The sequence below is a fragment of the Struthio camelus genome, chromosome 7 (genome assembly GCF_040807025.1).
Source record: "Struthio camelus isolate bStrCam1 chromosome 7, bStrCam1.hap1, whole genome shotgun sequence".
Classification (NCBI taxonomy): Eukaryota; Metazoa; Chordata; class Aves; order Struthioniformes; family Struthionidae; genus Struthio; species Struthio camelus.
The window spans coordinates 22930897-22937185 of NC_090948.1; positions in this window are offsets into that span (position 1 = coordinate 22930897).

Below are 6289 nucleotides of genomic sequence, written 5' to 3' on the forward strand. Positions count from 1 at the left end.
CTGTCCTCAAACCCGGCTCCCCTCCAAGAGAAGGAGCAGATTGGAAAGAAGAGAAAAAAACCTCTGCCTCTTTAAGGGCAGTGAATGAGCGGATTATAATGGCTTTCATACTCCACCGCTCAGTGCCCGTCACGCCCCTGGAAACGGAAAGTGAGCTGTCCCCTTTGCCGTGGGGTTACTGCAGTTTAATTCTACTCGGGGCCTCTTGCCAAAACTTTGTGGCTGACAGATATACATGCAGCATAACACGTAATGCCAGCAGCCCGTCTGTGCAGCGGGCACGGCAGAGCCTGTCACAGGAGTTCATTAACCTCAGCCAGGGCCGATCTTCCTCCTGCAAGAGGCAGTGCCCCCGGCCTCCCCACCCCTCGCACGGCTGGAGGGAAGTGAGAAGAGAAGGGGGAAATCCCCCCCAGACCGAATATCATTTTAATCGTCACGAGCTTCCCCAGTTCCCCACCCAGCCACCCTTCAAAGGCCTGACGGCGGCTTTGGGAGAAGCGGCCGGCTGTCTTTGCACAGCGCGTTCGGGAGGAGGCCCAGCGGCTGTCCCTGTTGGTGGCACCTTTTCTCTACCAGATACAGCACCAAGGCAGCTCGCGGCACACCAGCAGCCCACGTTGGCCGGGGCGGCCAGCCCCTGCGTGCGCCATGCTGAATTCCTCGGCAAAGTTGGACCGCGCTTTGCTTTCCAACTGCAGCTCGGGCAGCCTGCGAGCGCTGTGGTTTGCAGCACCAGTGCCTCGCAAACAGGAGCGCGCGGGCTGCTACGGCAGGCGGCAAAAGGTGTCAGGCAGCGGGAAGGTTTGGGCTTTTCTTGGCTATTTGCATTCTCCCACCTGGAGGTGAGCGACCAGCCCAGGCAGTGTGCACCTATGCAGCTGCCCTGAGCTGCAGAAACAAGCAAACAAAAGGGTCTGGCTCTTTAGCTGGTCGCAGAAAAACCTTCACGGGTAGTGACAGAGAGCTGTTGCTTCTGAGAGTCTAGTGCTCTTCTGATCCCAGCGGTGCCAGCACAGCCCCTCCTAAAACATGTGGAACAGAGAAGGCAGCTCTTCAAACCTCTTGATTATTCAGACAAGGCTAAAAATGAAATTAATGATCCCTCTGCCTGGATTTTATGAGAGTAGAACTCAGATCACTGCTTCTCCCTCTGGGTCGAAGGCTGTTATTAAATCCCCTGCCCAAAATATGCCTTCCTATACCATCAAGCCCTTCAGCAGCGCCAACTCAGCATTTTGAGACTGTTGCCTGAGGTTGTTTCACACATGATTATTGCTCCCCGCTTCCTGTATGATCCGTGAGCTGCAGCTGCGGTTCTGATGGGCCTTGGCTTTGCACCTTTGAAAATCTTCTGCCTGCCAGGGAAAGAAAGGGTTAATGAGGCAGCCGGCACTCCTCTCTGAAAGCCAGGACGGAGGAACAAGCGTCTGCTTGTTCAGGGCGGCTGGGCTGGACAGGCGGGCACGGGGAGGCCTGGGGGAGCGGCACGGCTGCTTGCAGAAGCAGCCCGGTGCAGGGATTGTCCTATCTGCTAGCTGTTAGCCGAACACACAGGAGAGGCAGGCACGATCCATGGGGGCATCCGGGCTCCAGACTGGGATCCCCTGGGCTTCCCAGAGCTGGGACGCAGCAGCTGAGAGGGACCGAGTGTTTCCCTCTAGGGAAGCAGAGCCCTGCAGCAGGGAAGTGCTCTGCATCAGCTGCCCTGCAGCCAGGCCAGGCGCTGGCCTCAGCAGGCTCCTGCCACCGTGGGAAACTGGGAGCTGCCAGGACAGCGGTGGGGCCAGAGGCCCCAGCCTCTTAATAAGCAGTGAGACCCCCAAAAAGGCCCTGGGAGGGGACACTGCCGAAGCGCTCGGGAGGCCAGAGGCTGGAAAGAAAACTGAGCAAAACAGCCAGGAGAGCGTGTGGAGGAGGGAGAGCGCAATGGCAGCTCCAAGAGCCACTGCTGGCGCCCCTGGGAAAGCCGCAGGGCTGGGTCGGGGGTGGAATGCACCCAATAGCCTCAACCCTGCCCCGGGGGGCTTCTGCTCACGGGGCACATGGCACCCGTGCCCCCAGCGCCGGGGGAGTAGTCTGGGGGGCAGCAGCGCTCTGCAAGGGCGCAGGAGCAAGGCTGCCGGGCCGTCCCCAAGGGACACTGCCCCTCGGGCTGCCGGGGCAGGGGCGCCCGGGACAACAGCGGTGGCTCTTTCCCAGGCATTCCCAGCCCTCTGCCCGTGCCGGGGATTTGGTGGCCGGAGGGAGGCCCCGGCCCCGCGCACCCCTGCAGCGGGGTAGCAGCAAAGGAGCCGCTCGGAAGGAGGGGAGCAGCGGCTGCCTCCTGCCGGCAGAGGCCAAGGGGGTTAATTCGCCGGGCGGCTGAGGTTTACCCCGCCTAACTCAGCGCGGCGGGGGGGCTCCCAGCCCTGCTCTGCCTAAGGGAGCTCAGCCCCAACTGCTCGGGCTGGAAAGAGGCCGCTGCAACAAAAGCGGCTTTGGCCAGAAAAGCCGTGTTTTGTGCGGGCGCTCGGCTGCGAGCGGGGCGGCGGGGAGCGCGCCTCGCACACCCCTCCCGGCCATTGGCTGGGCCGCCCGCCACGGCAGGAGCCGCAACAGGCTGACGGTGCACAAAAAGGAGCGGAGGGGGAAGGAAAAAGAAGAAAAAAAAAAAACGAAACGGGCCGAGTTTCCCCGAAGGCTACTGCCGGTCAGCCCACGGCCGCCGAGAGCACGTCGGCTCTGTGTTTACCGCAGCCTACAGCTCCTGACCGCGGCGCGGCCAATCCGCGGCGGCGCGCCTGCCTTGGCTGACTCTGCCCGGCCCAATCCGCGCCCCGGCTGAGCCGCTTCCCCGCGCGGGCGGCGCCGCTCCGCTCCTTGGCCCGCGGGGCGCAGGCGGCAGCGGCGTCGGGGCGCGGGACGTCGCTCTCGACAAAAATCCACCGTGACGTTGTCCCCCGGGGTGCCGCCTCGCTGAGCAAGGGAAAGACGGAGGAACGGGACGCCAGGAAAGGGACAAGTGTCCTCTCCCGTGGGGGTGGCTGTCCCCGTCATCCGCCTGCCCTTTCTGTGCATTGGTCCCTTCCGTCCGGCGCAATTACTGCCAGCTGCTGGCCCGTCTTGGTACTGTCTCTTAAATCATCAGATGCTGGAGTCATGGGAATTACGAGCAACTCAGCCTTCGTTTAAAAAGGAGCTCCGGTTTTAGCTTTAATAAGAAAGCATAAAAATCCAGAAGTCAAACAAACGTAGTCCAGTATGCACATGGGTGCACACACAGTCAAATATATGTACATATGTATATAAATACTTATATAAGCGCATATCAGTCATAAAGCAGGATACTTTGGACTTGCAAGACAGACTTAAAAAATCCCGTGATTTTTATACACATAAATGTTAGCTATGTTATGAAAGCAGTCATTTAGTGACTGTATATTGTAAATTGGCATTATATAAAAACAACCAAATCCTCACTTACTCGGGATTCTTAACTAAAAAAAAGCAACTCATAAAACTGTGTCTTCTATTTCTTTCTAAACTGTATGGAAAAACATAGCACTTTGCAGAACAAACAGTATTTCATAATGGAGACCATAGTGACAGCAGCTGTTACATGCCAATTTGGCTTTGTAACAAACACATCTGCTTGTTTTACATTTTTTCAGTTCTCCTAAAATAGCTTTTTACAAAACCCTGGTCTTTAGCACTCCAAGAGAAAAATGCCTAGCCCTTCTCAAAATGCTCATGACCTTCAGTCATTTTACAAGCTGACTAAGTGAAATTCACATTCTGACCAAATCATTGTAAATATTTGTCACTTCATCTAGATAGAATTTTCACGTTCTGACTGTAACACTTACACAGATATATAAAATTCATTGTTTATAAGCTAATCACATGATTCTGATGACACCTGCCATGTGATTTTTAACATTCAAAAACAGGGGGAAGGCCTATGCAGACATAACACTGGACCTCTTCCTTGTCTTTTTGAGTTTCCTAATTAAATACTGGTAAGGTAAATATCATGAGTTTAACTGCTGTTTCATCACCCAAAAATATTGAATTAGCCTGATCCTGAATCTCCAAAAACCCATGCTTAAATACATTGTTCTTGGGTGACCACCAGCAAGTGCATCACTCAATAACCAAGCTAATTGATTTAAAAGTCCTGAAACACCACAACCGTGAATGAGTTTAGAGGGATGTTCTCACTCCTGGGTCCGGTGACTGAGAGTCAGGTTACACTGCATTCACCCACCCAGCATTCCCCTTTGGCCAAATTTCTTATAAGGTGACTTAAAGTTTAGGCATCTCTTTTTATAGAGCAAAGATGGTGGGGGCAGGTTTCAACTAACTTCAGCAGTTTTAAACCTAGGTGTGAAATCTGCTCCAGTTTAATAGGCATGCTTTGTAGTCAAGAGAGACAGGGAGCCAGCTCCTGGAGTGATTCACACCAGGAGTCTTGGATACCTGTATTAGAAAAGGACAAATCATCCTCTGGTGGTGCATCTTTAAATCAGAAACCTAGATGAGTGGCCAGGTACCTATATTTCAGATGGTGAGTTTGGTGCAATGAGTTCCACTCCTGGAGTTTAAGCATGGAGAGCCCTCCGCTTTCCAACAGCGACCATGAAAATGCAGGCTCCGAGCACTCAGACTCCGACACACATCGGCCAGGGCACCTCTTGAAAACAGCAGCTCTTGTCTGGGACTCAGCTTCCTCATTTGTGAGCTGGGGAGGTTCAAAATAACCCGAGAATTACTGGAAACTTGAAACCAGAAAATTTTAGATGTTTTTGATAGATAAGAGTATCTTTTTTTTTTTTTTTTTAAACACATGAGATGATAAGCTTCTGGAATTTGTTCAGTAGGAGGTCATGGAGGCAGGCAGCGCCAGCATGATCGCAGAGGGATTAGAGAGACTCACAGGCAACAAGGTCTGTCAGCAGATGCTAAAGGCAGGGATGTGCCCTCAGACACATGCAAGGTTTGAGAGATGAGAGTAGTAGACCACAGACAGCAGCCAGGCTTGCATGCTCTCCTAAGATAGCCTTTCTGGTTGCCACCCACAGAGACAAAATAACAGGCGAAATGGAGGACCATTGGTGTGACATGGTACAGCATTCCTTCTGGAAAACCTCTGGAAACCACTCCCATGTGAGTACAGTAGGCTAAGAAATTATTGCCAGGAGTTACCCTGCTCTAAATTCTCCTCCGATCTTTGTTGTAATCACAGCATGGGGATACAGAGAGCTACAACCACAACTCCAGAATCCCACACATGTTTAGAGACAACACTCCTATTTTTGCCATATCATTCCTTTTAGGTCTTCTAATTCATTTTTATTGCTCCAAGCTTCTGAGAAGTCCAGCTGCCAAATTATCAAGATGTCCACTGGCAGAGTACACAAAAAATAAATATTGAATCTTTGGGAATGAAGCTCATAACTCCGTTTGCCACTCCTGACTAACGAGCCCATCTTAAACTCATAAATGCATGAATATGTTCTTCGGACTAATGACCACATAACATGCTGGGATTGACATGGTGGAAGATATCGCAGACACATGGGAGTTTTCAGGAAATATCAAGGCTCTTCAGAACCGCTGCCGACAACACACTGGCTTTGTTTTAATGTCCGTATGGGATTTATTTTCTGTGTTTATGAGAATTTTCTTTGTCTCTAGTTTCTCCAATTCCAGTTAAGCTGAGTCACATGTAGGCAGTACATGAGGAGTTGTATTAGAGGAGCATCAAAAATGGATTTTTTTTTTTTTTTCCAGAGAAAGTGCCTATTTCAGTACTGGTTTTCATTTGCATTCAGGTCATAGTATAAATGTGAAAATCAAAGCAAAAAAATCCTCACTCTTTTTCTAGGTTTTTTCTTTATCTGGAGGTAAAGAGCTGGGACTTCTTGTTTGGCTGTTTGTTCATGAGGCAGTTCTCTCCTCCAGCTTCCCTTCCTTTTGATTTTGACTCCTTACATCATAATATATATATAAATGGCATCTCTGCACATAAATATAGCTGAAAAGTCCTTCCAAGCAAAAGCTAAAAACATTTCATTTTAAAAATACCCAAACCAGAACATTTGAACATAGCCAGAACTTTTTTTTTCCTTTTTTCTCTTCCCTGATGATATTTCTGGCAACACCAACATGGTTTCAGGAGGCATTTCACTTCCGATGGGACTATGTTATCTCCTGGCAAGGGGTCCCCTCAGTGGAATTTAGCTGGTCAGGAGGATGACACAGTCCTCATACCACTCGGGCTGGGCCATCCTATTGTTTGAGTCAC